Source organism: Heterocephalus glaber, unplaced genomic scaffold (assembly GCF_053883595.1).
Source record: "Heterocephalus glaber isolate CG9 unplaced genomic scaffold, H.glaber_assembly_v1.0 deba00001788, whole genome shotgun sequence".
NCBI lineage: Eukaryota > Metazoa > Chordata > Mammalia > Rodentia > Bathyergidae > Heterocephalus > Heterocephalus glaber.
In genome coordinates, this window is record NW_028258471.1 from 1,232,842 (window position 1) to 1,246,282 (window position 13,441).

At 48.4% G+C, this 13,441-nt stretch overlaps 1 long non-coding RNA gene and 1 other non-coding gene across 2 annotated transcripts; both read left to right on the top strand.

Moving 5' to 3' along the window:
• Positions 1 to 4,367: 4,367 nt before the first annotated feature.
• Positions 4,368 to 4,474, top strand: LOC147820884 (U6 spliceosomal RNA). Its single transcript, XR_015448087.1, has one exon. It is a non-coding gene; the product is annotated as a U6 spliceosomal RNA (small nuclear RNA).
• Positions 4,475 to 11,709: 7,235 nt separating this feature from the next.
• On the top strand, positions 11,710 to 13,235 carry LOC110347233 (uncharacterized). The gene is made up of 2 exons (XR_002391700.2): positions 11,710 to 11,847; positions 12,189 to 13,235. It is a non-coding gene; the product is annotated as an uncharacterized LOC110347233 (long non-coding RNA).
• Positions 13,236 to 13,441: the final 206 nt, after the last annotated feature.

A 13,441-nucleotide genomic window follows, 5' to 3' on the forward strand; every position in this document is an offset into this window, starting at 1 on the left:
CAGAAATAAAAGTCCTATTGTCCGTGAGGGGACTGTTCACAGCCACATGCTCCTGCCCATGCCATGGCTTGTGCTACACAGTGACACTTCTCCGGCCCTTTAGAGTGCATTGTAGTGGCCGGGAGACTTCACTGACTCTCTGGCCAGAACCTTCACACTGGAGGCATGGAGGTGCCATGGAAAATCATCCCAGACCCATGAGGATGACATCAAATCTGCCAGAAGAGAGGGCAGTAGAGAGTCTGCAAGAGGAATCGGGATGGTTAGCAAGAGGAGATGTGAGGCAAGGGAGGTTTCCCAGCTCAGCTGGAGCCCAAGACAGAGAACCTGCCCCCAGCACCAAGCCTAGGTCCAGAGATTTTAGTGGCTTGCTGGCCCAGTTTGCCTCTGGGATCCTAGAAGCCATGGATAATGCTCTCCACTAGCCCAATACAACTGGCAACAGCTCACCTTTGGGGCAGAGGCTGCTGGGGCACCCATTTGCTTAATTCAGAGTCCTTGGAAGGATGAAAATCCCCAAGAGAAAGATTTTAAGGTCAAAAGTGGAGAGGCTTTTGACAGGATGGCAAAGTAGAGAGAGACGGGGATGGAAGTCAGGAACCATGGACTTTGGTCAGTAACTCTGGATATGTCTCCTGCCAATTTGGCTCTGACACAAGTTAGGATGAAGGAATTGGGGCCTGCACCTGCCACCCCTTCTAGATTTGGAGTTCTGAGATTCTGTGACTCCAAAGAAGGGATATTCTTCTCTGCCCTTTCCCTCTTATCATCCCATTCTCAACAATTGCTTTCTAGAAGGCTCTAAGGTTCCTACAGGCTGGGACTAAAACCCATTCACACCCACGGTGTCAACCCCTTAAACTGGAGGAAGACAGAGAGGTGGGGCTTGGGAAACTTTAGGGTCTGACTGTGGGAAGGAAGCTGCCACTGTGGGGCCAAGGGCCTAAGGAGAGCACATGCTGACAACAGTCTTAGAAGACTTGGTGGCTTTACACCTAGGTCCTCCTTCTTCACCTTCCACCAGAAAAGGAGAAATAAAAGCTGTTTCTAGAACTTTATTCTAAAGAAGAAAAATATGTGTTAGTATAGATGGGCTGCATTCCCAGAGGCCTTGGGAATTAGATGTGACTAAGTATGTGTTAGCAGGAAGTACCCTGGGTTAGCATCCAAGCTTAGGTTTAGCCTCAGCTTTGGCTTTAACAAACTGCTTTTGGTAGAATCATGGGCCTTCTGGGTCTGTTTACTCACTAGTAAAGAAGGAGGCTGGATATGACCTCTGATAATCCTTGAAGACCTCTGATACTAAGAGCCATCCCTGTGCATCCTGTCGGGCCATCCTCTCCTTTGTCAGCCAGGCAGGGTTGGTGTGAACTGCCAGTGTGCCAGCAGCCTTAAAGGAGAGGCCTAGAAGCACAGCAGCGCAGGGTGAGGTGGGAGTGGGGGGATCTGACCTTCAGCCTTCAGCAGTCCCATGCCCTTTGTCAGAAAAAGGGAAAATGGAAGGCAGAATGGGCTTCGAAAATGTGCAATCTTGAAAAGACCCTGCACGTGGTTGAATGTTTGTTCTGCAGTTGTTGTCTTGAAATGTTTGAATTTTCTAACAAGGGATCTGTATTTTCATTTTGCAATGCAAATTATGTCACCAGCCCTAGCAGGGTCCCTTGCCAGTGGGCAGTCATCTGGACCAGGAGCTGGTAGCAGAGAGAGACCCTGCAAGGGTACCATTGCCACAGATACCAGCTCCACAGACTTCCTGGCAAGAAATCCATGGGGCATGTGGATGTGGCTAAATATGTGGACATGTAGGTAGCAGTGAAAACATACTGGTACAGGACTTTTTTTTTAAAGCACAAACAGGTGCATATACCTAATGTGATTAGATACACATATGTGTGCATACACATGAGTCCACGCATGCACACACACACATGAGCAACTTAAAATCAATAATGAATCAAATATCAAGTTGCATATATTTTGAACTGAGCAAATTTTCTAAATAAATTCACTTGAAGAATCTGACCAGATATTTGGACAGAGATGACTTTGAAATAAAGTAATGAATGGAGAAATCAGGACAAAACTTGAGTCAGGACCATTGCTCGGGCAGGAGTTTGGGTCTCACTCGCACTCACTCAGAGGAAGTTTTCATACTCAGTTCCATTATTATCTTTCCAAAAGATGTATGCCACATCTGATATGGACTTGGATATTCATAGATGCCTAAGAATAAGAACTTAGTTGTATGCATTTCTCTGTCTTTCAGAGATGACAGTGTGCCCGCCATAGAATTTGTTAAATAAATATTTGCTTAATTAAAGAATACCCACCTCCTAGTAGACAGAATTATTTCTTACAAACCATAACATTTAATTGAGGTGAGTGAATATAGATTTCATTATACAACAGAATCATGGAATCCTAGAACATTAACCAATAAACACCCTTGACTATTCACTAGTCCAACCCTCTCATTTTTATAGATTAGGAAAGCAGGGCTTATAGAATCTAAATGAGTTATCTGAGGTCACATAGCTAATCGGTCCCAGAAACTAGTTCTTCTACCACCTAACCCAAGTGAATTTTTCCACTAAACCACCCTGCCTTGAGAATGAAGAAGCATAAATAATTTGAGGTGTTTACTCAGCACTTATATATAGTCTTCCTAACCCTTCATTATGGGGGGAGACAAACTCAGCTGTTTTAATTGCCACCTGCAAAAGTACTTCACCATCTGCTACAGTTACATTTTTGGCAAGCGCCTGTGAAAAACAGTTTAAGATCTAAGACAAAATGAGAAGGAAAGGTCTAATAAAAGCTTTTTATTTGTAGATTGGAATTAAGTGCTCTGTGCCTGGATGGTTGGCTTTATAGTGACTTCAGGATTGCCCTTTAACGCTTCAGCGAGCAGAAAATTGGAAAGCAAGAGCGTCAATCATGCAATGCTGCCAAGCAACACCCTCTCAGTTGCAAGTAAAATGTCAAATTTTTGCCTGCTCAGAACTCCAAAACCACCTCAGCTCCATTTACACCATGGGTTTTGAGAAAGCTGCCATATGGTGATTTTGTGTCACCTGAGCATCCGCCTCTCCATGTGACTCTTCAAAGCTGAATTTCTGAGAAAGATCTTCCAGGTCACTGATGGTCAGTCAGATGCAGCTCCTAAAAACTTGCCCAGAAAACTGCTGGGCAGGACCAGCAACAGGTCACTGCTTTCTGGGAGGGTGGAGCAGTGACCAGACACCATTAAGACTCAGCCAGGAAATTAGTGAGGTGCAAATTGCATGGTGGTGGCTGCAGGGCAAGAGGAAAATTGCAGACCATTGCCTGAAGAGAGAGACAAATAGCAGGGAAGTATTTTGGGGCCTGGCAACAGGGATCCACTGGACATAAACGTCATTGCCTTAAAAAAAACAATGGCAAAAACTCAAAAAAAAAAAAAACGGAACAAAACACAGAAGGCATAGCAATTCTAAAGACTCCATAACCTGAACCTGACCTTTAACCTACACCTAGCTCGAGACAGAGACTTCCCTTTATATCTGCTTCCATTCATCCCCCTTCCCCTAGGGTCGGGGGGCTGCTACTAGGCTCTGGCCTTGTTCTCTCCTGGTGGCCAGTGGCAGCCAAGCAGGAGACAGAGCTCTGGACTCCCTCCAGCTGCTTCCCACAGCTTGGTTGCTTAAGGCAGAGCTTGGCAACCTGCTGGGCCCCTCCTAGCAACCCCTCCGGTGCAAATGGCTCTTGACACAGTCACTGTCAACGAAAAGGAGTGGGCAGCCCTGTGGAGAAGAAGGGAGGTGACAGTGTGGGGATGGGCCCTCACCCTCTCCTGTCTCACTGCAGAGCTGGCCTCTGCTGAGGAAGCTGGCAGAGGGAGGAGAGATGATAAGTCTCCTTGAGCATCCAGGCCTTCAGTCACATTTTCAGTGATAGGCTGTTCACAGAGGGGTTCTTCTGTTTCTTTTTTGGTGTTTTTGTGGGTTTTCTCTCATTGTAGGCTCTCTGAGATTCCTTATAGTGGTCAACCATCCTGGGGGAGGAGTATAGGTTGTTTTTCTCCATGGGTTTCCTGTTAGGCGACAAAGTCAGGCCTCGAAGGCTTGGCAGACTTTGACACTGATTTTTGCGGCCTGGAGTCACGGCTGGTTTTGCTTAGTTTGCCACCTGGCTGCAGTGGACCATTTTACCCTGAGTTCGACACTGATTTGGAGAATAATCAAGCATGTTTTAAATTGGTTTCACATTCTAGTTCTGAGTTTGGGTTTGGCTTCCTTGTGTTATGTATAGCTCATACATGCTGGTGTATGTGTCTGGGACTGTGGCAGAGAACCTCACTTCCATCCAGGCGTCAAAAATGATAGCCAATGCTTGCTTTTGGCAGTATATATGCTAAAATTAGAATGACACAGGGAGGGGTAGTATGGTCCCTGCGTAGGACAACACATAAACTCATAAGGCGTTCCCTATTTATAAAGTAAAATGAAGCAGCAGCCAGATTCCTCGTGTTTCCCGTGAGTGGTGTGCAGGTACTCACGGCCTCAAGGGAAAAGTGTCCTAATCACAACTGCATCCTTGGCTTGCTGAAAGGAGCATCAGTGTCCCTCTCAACTCACCTCCACTTCCTTAACCTACTGTGGTGTGGCTCCCTAACCCCACTGCACTCTTCCTGCTAAGCCCACCTAAGACTTCTCAGATGCCAAGTCCAACAAACACTTTTCAATCTTCATCTTAAATCTTCAGTCTTCATCTTAAATCAGCTGCTTGGTGGTGGTGACACTGTTGACCCTTCTGGCCACAGAGGACATCTGTTCTCTTCTCTCTTGACCACCAGGAGACCATCCCTCCAGGCTTTTCTCTCGTATCTCAAGTTCCTCCATTTCAGTTTCTCTCATGGCTTCTTCTTACCTTCCTGGTGTTGGGCTCCCCTGAAGTTCTGCCTTCAGCTATCTCTGACCCTCTGCCTTTCCCTGCTCCATTACAAGCACCCCGATGGCTTCAACCTCAGATCTGGATCTCCAGACAGACTTGTCTCTAAAATTCCAAGCAGACCTCTGGCCTCTCCACGATCTCTCTATAAGCATCTATAGAAATTGCTCCCAAGTTAGCCACATTTTAGAATCATAGCCATGTATAGGTATTATCACTTGAGCTACTGGTTTAATCTATCTGGATAGGCCCAGCCATGATTACAGAAAGACCCTGACTTACTATGGTTCAATGCAGAATTTTTCAATTTTATAATAATGTGTATTGAGTAAAAACTGTATTTTGGATTGAAAATTTTGTTCTCTTCCTCAGGGTAGTAATTCATAGTCTAATACTCTCTCAAGAAAGGGGAGCCACAGCTTCCAGTCAGACCCACAATCTTGAGGGAAAACAACCAATACTCTGTAGTGTACTATATTGCTAAGTTATAATTTCAGTGGTTTCAGTCCATGGTCAATGAGGTAAGGCTGAACATTATGGCATAGAACTCATAAGGGAAGAAAGCTAATTACCTCAAGGTAGCCAGGAAAAAAAATGAGAAATCGAGATTGAGAGGAGAGGAGAGAAAAGGACAGGAGAGGGGCCTGAGACAAAATATAGTCAGTCCCCAAGGTCATGCTTCCATGACTCACTCCCTTCAACTACTCCCTGCCTCCTAAATTTCCATTACCTCCCAATACTGCCATCAAATTGTAAATCCATCAATGGATTAATCTGATGATGAAATTAGAGCCCTTATGATCCAATCACTTCCCAAAAGCCCATCCACTAGAAACCAGGGCCCCAGCACATGGCCTTTGGGGGACATTTTAGATCCAAGCCATAACAACTGTCCTCTGGGATAATAAATCACAACTCTGGCCCCTATGCTGTTGAAGTTCTTTACATCATAACTAGTGAATGTATGGCCCACCAAGAACCTGACTCATGAAAAGACAAGCTGTGAGAAAAGTTTGATTCAAAAGATTCATTCTCCATTTCTCCACCCCCTTCTCAAACACAGACCTTCTCTGACTCTGCTTAAACTCCAGAGCTCTTCTTTTCCTGTTCTTTCCATACTGCCCCTTTCTCTTTCAAGACCCTGAGTGGAGATGGTTCTCTGCCCTGCAGCTGGGACTTTGTTGGTCTTCCTACCTCTTCCAGCTATGACTTCAGGGTGTTTCCCAGTGGGGTAAACTTGCAGGGCAGGGGAGGGGGCTAAAGGGGACCCCCAGAGGCTGAATGCCTGCAGTCTGACACCAGACTAACCTGTGCTTGTCTCTGGGCTGACCTGGGTCTAGCTTTCTTATCTAGGAAATAGGTATCAGCCAGGTGGAGCTGTGAGGGTTGAGAGTTTCCCTATAGCAGTACTTTTCAAAACATGGCTGCACATTGGAATTATCTAGGAAACTTTTTTTTTTTTAAACATGTCTTGGTCTTGTCCCTAGAAATGATGATTTTATTACTCTGGGCATCATATTTTTTAATTCCCCTAACAATCCCCATGTGCAGCCAAGATGGAAAAACATCTATAAAGAGCTCAGCATAGCACCAGGCAAGGAGTCAGCATTCAGGTAATTAGCTTCTCTAGGAGTAGAGTAACAATAAAGCTCCCTTCCCCACTGTAGCCTGGAAGCTTTGTAGGGGTCCTTTTGCCTTTTGGATTTTCAGGAAAGACCTTCCTGCCCCTTACCCTGCTCTTCCTCAGTTCTGCCTGGAGCTCCCACCCTGGGCTTTTCTGAAATACTGGGCTCTGAGAGGTCTGCAGAAAAACGAAAGTTTTCCTTGCTGGCTGGCAACTGCTGCACAAGCATTCTAGTGGAGACCTGGGCCGATACTGGCCAAGTCTTCCAGGGTGGTTACCCTCTCGACGCCTTCCTCCTGTGAGATGGGAGCAAAGGGGTGCTGTGACTCCCCTAGAGATGCCCGGCACTGTGCTATGTGACCTGGACAATGTCTCCTCAAAGTAGGACGGTCACCTCTGCCTTGCCACTTTCCAGCTACTAAGAGGAAATGAGACAAAGCACTCATTCCAAGAGCCTGGACCTGCCCGCAGGAGGCTCCAACTAATAGGAAGGCTTAGTGGCGTCAGACAGTTGTATACAACCACAACTTCCAAACTGCTCCCTCGGGCCAACTCCTGGGACCTTTCCCCTGCCTAGCCCTCCTCAGCTTGGTCCCGATTGGAGTTGAACGCATCGCGGAGAAGCGCCCAGGCCATGCCCGGCGCCGGGTTCCAGAGCCTCCCGGAGAAGCCAGAAGTGCTGCGTCCTGGAGAGGAGCGCGCAGCCAGCATAGACGCCCTCTGGGCAAAGCGCGGTCGGGCGCGAGGAGGAGTGCGGGCTGAGCCCCTCCCCACCAGTCTCTTCAGCCTCTCCCCTCAGTCTGGCAGGCCCTGCGATCCTCAGTCCCCTGCGCCTCCTTGCGCTCCAGAGAGCCAAGTGGAGGCGTCCGGCAGATGCCCCGCCTTGGTGTTTCCTCCGATGTATCTGCGAAAACAACTGCTGCCCAGGACCCTGGGGGTACGCGGTGGAGGAAGCAGCCCAGTGCCCTCTGGACTCTTCCACCGTTGACCCTGACACTTAGGCGCAGTGCTCTGTCCTTGCTCTTGGCCTCAAGGACAACTCCTGGATCTCAGTGCATTTCGGGTGGCTCTGTGGACCTCGGCCATGCTCCACAGCCCCTACTCACTATGACTTGGAATCCGATCCTGGCGGGTCACGGGAACTTCCTGTAAGCCCCAAATTCTCCCAGTCTGCATTTCTTTGGAGGGTATTGTGTCCTGGCCAAGATCTCAAAGTGTAGATTCTGACCCATCTTGTCATTTATGGTCAGGTGATCTGGGGCACACTAAGTTATCGTCTCCCTGTGCCTCAATTGCTCATCTGTAAAACTGGGAAAAGAATTCTCTTACCTACATGAGGTTGTTATGAGGAAGAAATGAATGCAAAACACCACAGTGCTAGAGTATGTAATAAACACTGTGTAAGTACTTGATATTATTCATAAAGTACCTGCTACATTGCTGTAGCACCAAATAAGGTACTGTAGGTAAATTGTATTGTGAAAGATGGTAAGTAATACTTTTTAGTATTATTGTGACTCCTGACGAGTCTGATTTCCCCTCCTATCTGTTTTCTAAATCTTGGCCCTTTTACTCTTATCCCAGGAAAGAACCATATTTGCATGTTGCACTTCAGGCCCTCAGTTGTGATTTCCTCAGCGGTTTTGAAAGCAGCCTGTCAACATTGCCAGGTGAGGGCAGGACTTTTGTTTTCAAAGAGCAGTGAATAAATTATATCCTAGGCTTAGAAAAGCAAAATATAAACATGCTCACAGTAGGACTCTCTGGATGAACTGTTTTATTTCTCTTGTATTTTTTCTTGGTCTTTGATGGTCTGCTGCAGACGAATGCGGTGCTGATATGTCTTAACATTAAGGGTTCAGAGCTGAAGAAGGTCTTTGGCTTAACGCTGCAGGGGACTGGGCAAAGTTAGGAGCGACCATGGTGCCCAACTCTCTCCCAGCATCTCTAGTCTAAGCTCCTGGAGAAACATCTTTTCATTTGAGCATGAATTTGAAGGTCGTTGTTTCTTCAATTATAATTTTCTGCTTGAGCAAAAAGCTGGAGTGGCCACTTCACTGAAGTGCCCTCTCCCCTGTGGCTGGCAAGGTGGCAGTGAACACTATATGTGTAAAATGTGGCTGGGCCAGGCGCCCACATTCCAAACCACAGGCACCCAAGGTGCTTGCTATGAGATATTAAAGGCGATCTGAGGTTATCAAATGCTGGTGATGGCAGTTTCCTAAACACATGCGGTCTGGATTCTATATCAGAACCTAGAACCTTCATCCCAGGGCCTCTAGTGTATCGCCTGAAAGCAGGATCTGAAGATGAGCAGGGACAGCACCATGCCCAGTTTCTGTGCCTGGCTCTGCAGAAGTTCTAGGTGCTCTTGGAAGCTGAAGGAAGAGAGACACATGTTGATACCACCTGGCCAGAGCCAAGTTTCTATATTTTAGGGAAAAAGGCTGTGCCTGCCCTTGGCCTCACCGGAAATGCAAACACAGAAGCAAATTTAAGAGGTGAGGCAGGCAGCTTTCGGGAAAGGGGCCTGAGGCCAGAAAGCTGGAGCCAGGCGGAGAGTGTGCATGCACCTTGGATTATGGAAAGTTGTGCTGAGAGGTTGTTTACAAACTCCTAGTGGGCAGCTGGGCACCCGCTAAGATTTCCTGTTGGATGCCTTTGTTCCTGGAAGAGAAGGGCAAAAGAAAAAGAAAAAAAGAAACAGTCTTTGGCAACTCTCAGCCTCCCTGTGGCACTCCTGATGAATGACAGTTTTTGATATAAATGCATTTCATAAAGGCCAAAGCAACTTTATTTTTGTGTAGAAAGGTTAGCAGACGCACGCGGAGTCATCTTTTTTCACAGAATCCTTTGATTCTGTCTCAGATTTACTGGTTTTTAGCTCAGCTACTCAACTCAGGCCACCTCTCGCCCTGGCCCTTAGCCCAGGCAGAGAGCCCCAGGCTCCCATCCCCACCAGTCAGAAGGCCACGGTAGGATTTATCCTCCCCAGGACCTCGAATTTCATCTTTTTCTTTTCCCCTGCATGTTCAGTTTGTTTTCTCAAGACCTAAGCAATTTTTAATGTACTCTATACTTCCCACTTAATCCTCATCGTTTATTGTATAATTATAGTTTCAAAGTGATTATGTAATTAAAATCATGTTTCTTTGCAGCAGGACTTCAAAAGGGCTGCAGACCCCCGCTCTGGCATTATTTTCTGGTGATGTAATAATTTCCCTGTGATATTTAAAATAAACACATTAGTTCAAGAATTCTAAACATGTCTCAAAGTATATAGTAGGCTTGATTGGCACGAGTCTGGGTTGTAAAGAAATGGTAAAACCTATCACTAGTTTAATATATTTCTATGCTCCCATGCGGGGTAAATTATAGGATAATGGGGCGCAGGCGATCGTAAGCTCTGTTTATATAATCCATTTCTTCACACGAGTTCCCATTGCATTCCCTTCCCTTTGCTGTGTGTGGTGGTTCTCTGATCCCCTGACCTCGGCCATGTGTTTTCACTTTTTCTTCTGATCTCAATTCCATGACCAGCGGGGAATAAAATACAAATTGAATAGTAACCATTCACAGGCCGCTCTTTTCAAACTGTTGTTAAAACCTCTTTGTCTTGTCTAGCGGTTGATAGATAAATGTGTTGTGTTTCGCCTGATTTTTTTCTTCTCTCCCCACCCCTTCGACCAAGGGAAAAAATAACCCTTCTCCAATTATGCTCTTTAAAAATTAAAACCCACACCTCCTTTCAAAGCATCTCCCGAGCCCCACTGTCCCCCGTCGGCCCATTGGTTGGGCTGCCTTAGGAGCGGGGGATTCACCACGTGCAATAAAGGATCGGCTGGGGCCGAGCGCGTCTAGGGAAGGCGCGGTGCCCCCGTGTGAGGTCCGCGCCATTGTCCCGAGGCCTGAAGGTTCATTTAACACCGAACCTGTGTTGCCTCTGATCTCCTAGTGGATCGCCCAGAATCGGCTCCGACGGCCGGGGCCGCCCCTCCTAGAAATCCTAGGGGACAGGGGGCGAGGAGCCCCGGGAGAAGGAAGTTAGAGTGGTCTGGAAAATCAACCCACTCTTTGGCCCCCTTTTTTCTTTTCATGGCTGGACCTGGGCAGGGCAGAGAGGGAGGCTGTTCTCACCGCTTGAATCTGAAACGGGAAAAACAATGGCTCCTAATTTCTGGACCTAGCCTTTCCACTTCTCTCTCCTTTCTACCTCCTAGGACTGTATAGGCAAAAGGAAGCCAGTTGTAGAAACCTCTGTCCACCCACCTGCCTTCCACTTCATCAGAGCTGCTTGGGGAGTCAATTGGCTTTGTTACTCCACAGCCAGAGCCCATGGGCGCGAAGGGAGGGAGGGGCAAGAGCTGCGGGAACCAGGACCCCCCTATTTCTGCCTTTCCAGAGCACAATGTCCCCAAGTCGGGGCTCTCGGTGAGGGAGAGAGGGCTGCCTTCCCGGTGGGGAAGACTCCGCCGCAGGATGGCGGGTCGCGCCCGTCCCTCGGCGCACGCTACAGGCCCCCGGGCACAGGGCTGCAGCTGCCGGGCGCAGGGCTGCACTGCGCGGGGTGCAGGGCTGCGGGGCCCGGGGGCACGCGGAGCGCTGGGGGCTCCCACTTTGGAAAGCGCCGCCAGGCCGCTCTCAGCTCCGGGTAGGGTTTCCCGGGCGGGCCGCGCAGACCCACCCGCATCGGCGAGGTCGCCCGACTGCGCTCTTCGCCGCCGGCCCTCGTACCTGTAAACTGAGCCCCGCTCACATGCTTCACATTAAACCTCCCTGCCCGGTGCCTTTCTCTCTCTCTCTTACTCTTTTTTTTTCTCTCTCTCCGAAAGGGTTCTTATAAACTTCCCTTCGTTTATTTAGCCTGGTTTTCATTGCTCCAGTTTTGCATGGGTTGCCTTTGTTTAGTTTATTAACCCACGGGGTTACTTTAACCAAACATTTGGGCTGAATACTTTGGGGTTGGATTTCAACGTTTTCTAACGAAATTATCGAGTTTTTTGAAGCCGCACAGAGAACGCTGTGTTGAGTTTATTAGTCAATTTAACAGACTATAAGGAGGGAAAGATGCGTTTAGGACAGTTCGGATTTGTACCCACTGGGCGGAAGCAGCGCTCGAACCCTGCGGAGCGCGAGCCCTACCGGTCCCCGCCCCACTGGAACTGCCAGCCCACGAGGGACCCAGGCGAGCCAGACAGGAAGCGGCTGGGAGGCTCGGCTGCACGACCCTGCCAGCCCACTCCGGCTCTCTTCCCCCAGCGGCAGAAGGGCTCCCTGGTCTACCGGGCTGGACGGTACAGGATAAAGGGATTGTGATGGGAGATGCCAGAAAGATTGGAGAGGAATGGGTAGCTTCTGAGGCGCGTGGGGAGCAGGCCTGGCCACTGCATCCCAGGTCAGGATGTGTGGCTGACCCACCTTGAGGCAGTGGGACCATCCTTCAAGCTCAAGGAAGAGCCCCGGGAGCCGTGGTGTTGGCCTCAACTGGGGACTGTGGCCTGCCAGAACCAGGCCACCTCTTAGGCTTTTTCTAAGTAGCAGGAACGTTGACAACAATCAGTACTGGCTCTGGGGAGTGACAGGAACCTTTCTCCACCGCTGCTGCTCCTAACAAGCCTTTCCCTTCCTTTCTCAGGCATGCTCTCCTCTCACCAGATTCTGACGCTGATGCCCAGCTAAGAGTTGACCTAGCTAATATGTCCACGATCCCTAGGCATCTCAAAGGAAACTGAGAACTTGGCGGAAATGAAATAGAAGCCCTAACATAGGAAGAAAACCTTCAGTTTGCTGGGCTCGGGGATAGCGGGTGGGAGGGAGTGAAACATTGAGCATCCTCAACACCTCTCCCAGGCTGGACTTTCACACTAGCAAAAACAAAGTTGACCCTGGGTCCCAACATTGCAGATTTTTGTTATAATAGGCAATATATGCAAGAAGGTCAAAACTCAAAATATCCAAAATGGTAGAACTGGAAAAATCTGTCTCACTCCCCTCCCTACTGGCAATAGCTGCTAGTAGGTGTTTTGTTTTAGTTGTTCTGGAGAAAATGAGCTTTTGTGAAAAGCCTGCTCACTTCTGCCCCCAGCCCCTCTCTGTTTGCCTGTTGACTCCTCTTGACTCCAAGAGGACCACCCAACTCACATCATTGCTTGAGTATGCCCCGCTCCCAGCTTTCCTCTGCCGCTGAGTCACCAGGCTGCAGACTGCTGATGGATCAAGGACCCTCCAGAGCCACCGTGGATGCTGGTGGGCTGACTGGTTAGTGGGTTGGTGGCTTGGCTGTGGCCCTCTGCCTGTCTGACTCACCTCTCCTTGAGATGACCTCAACCCCCACCCCACCCCCTTCCCCATGGTCCTCTGTCTCATGATCATTACCCCTCTGGCTCTCATGCCCCCAGAACTTTCTCAAATCTTTCAATGCCTGGCATACCCTTTTCCCATCTCCCTGGTCAGCCTCCACGATCTTGTCTACACCTACTCAGTGCCCTGTCTCCCGCACCTACCACTTTGGTAGATGTGCTCAAGAGTCCTTTGGCATTTGTCCTATTTCCTCTTCTGGGTTGTAAACTTAATTTCTAGCACATAGAAAGCAAGCAGTGATTTTTGAGTTAATATCCCCCTTACTGTCTTCTTTTCTCACCCTCCCCCCAAAAGAGAAAAGAATAATAAACATAAAAGTACATTTTTCTTTCTTAAATGCGCATTGGTATTAGCTGTTAGATTCTTACTGAGTCTCCCTGAGGTCTGATTAGTGCACAGATTAACCCCTTCAGCACCCCAACACATTTTATGAGAGAGAGCTGGTAGTCCATGGAACCTCGACATCCGTCAGGGAGGAGGAGTGAGCCACCTTGACTGTTGCTCACAGTGGCAGAGCAGTGAATGTTA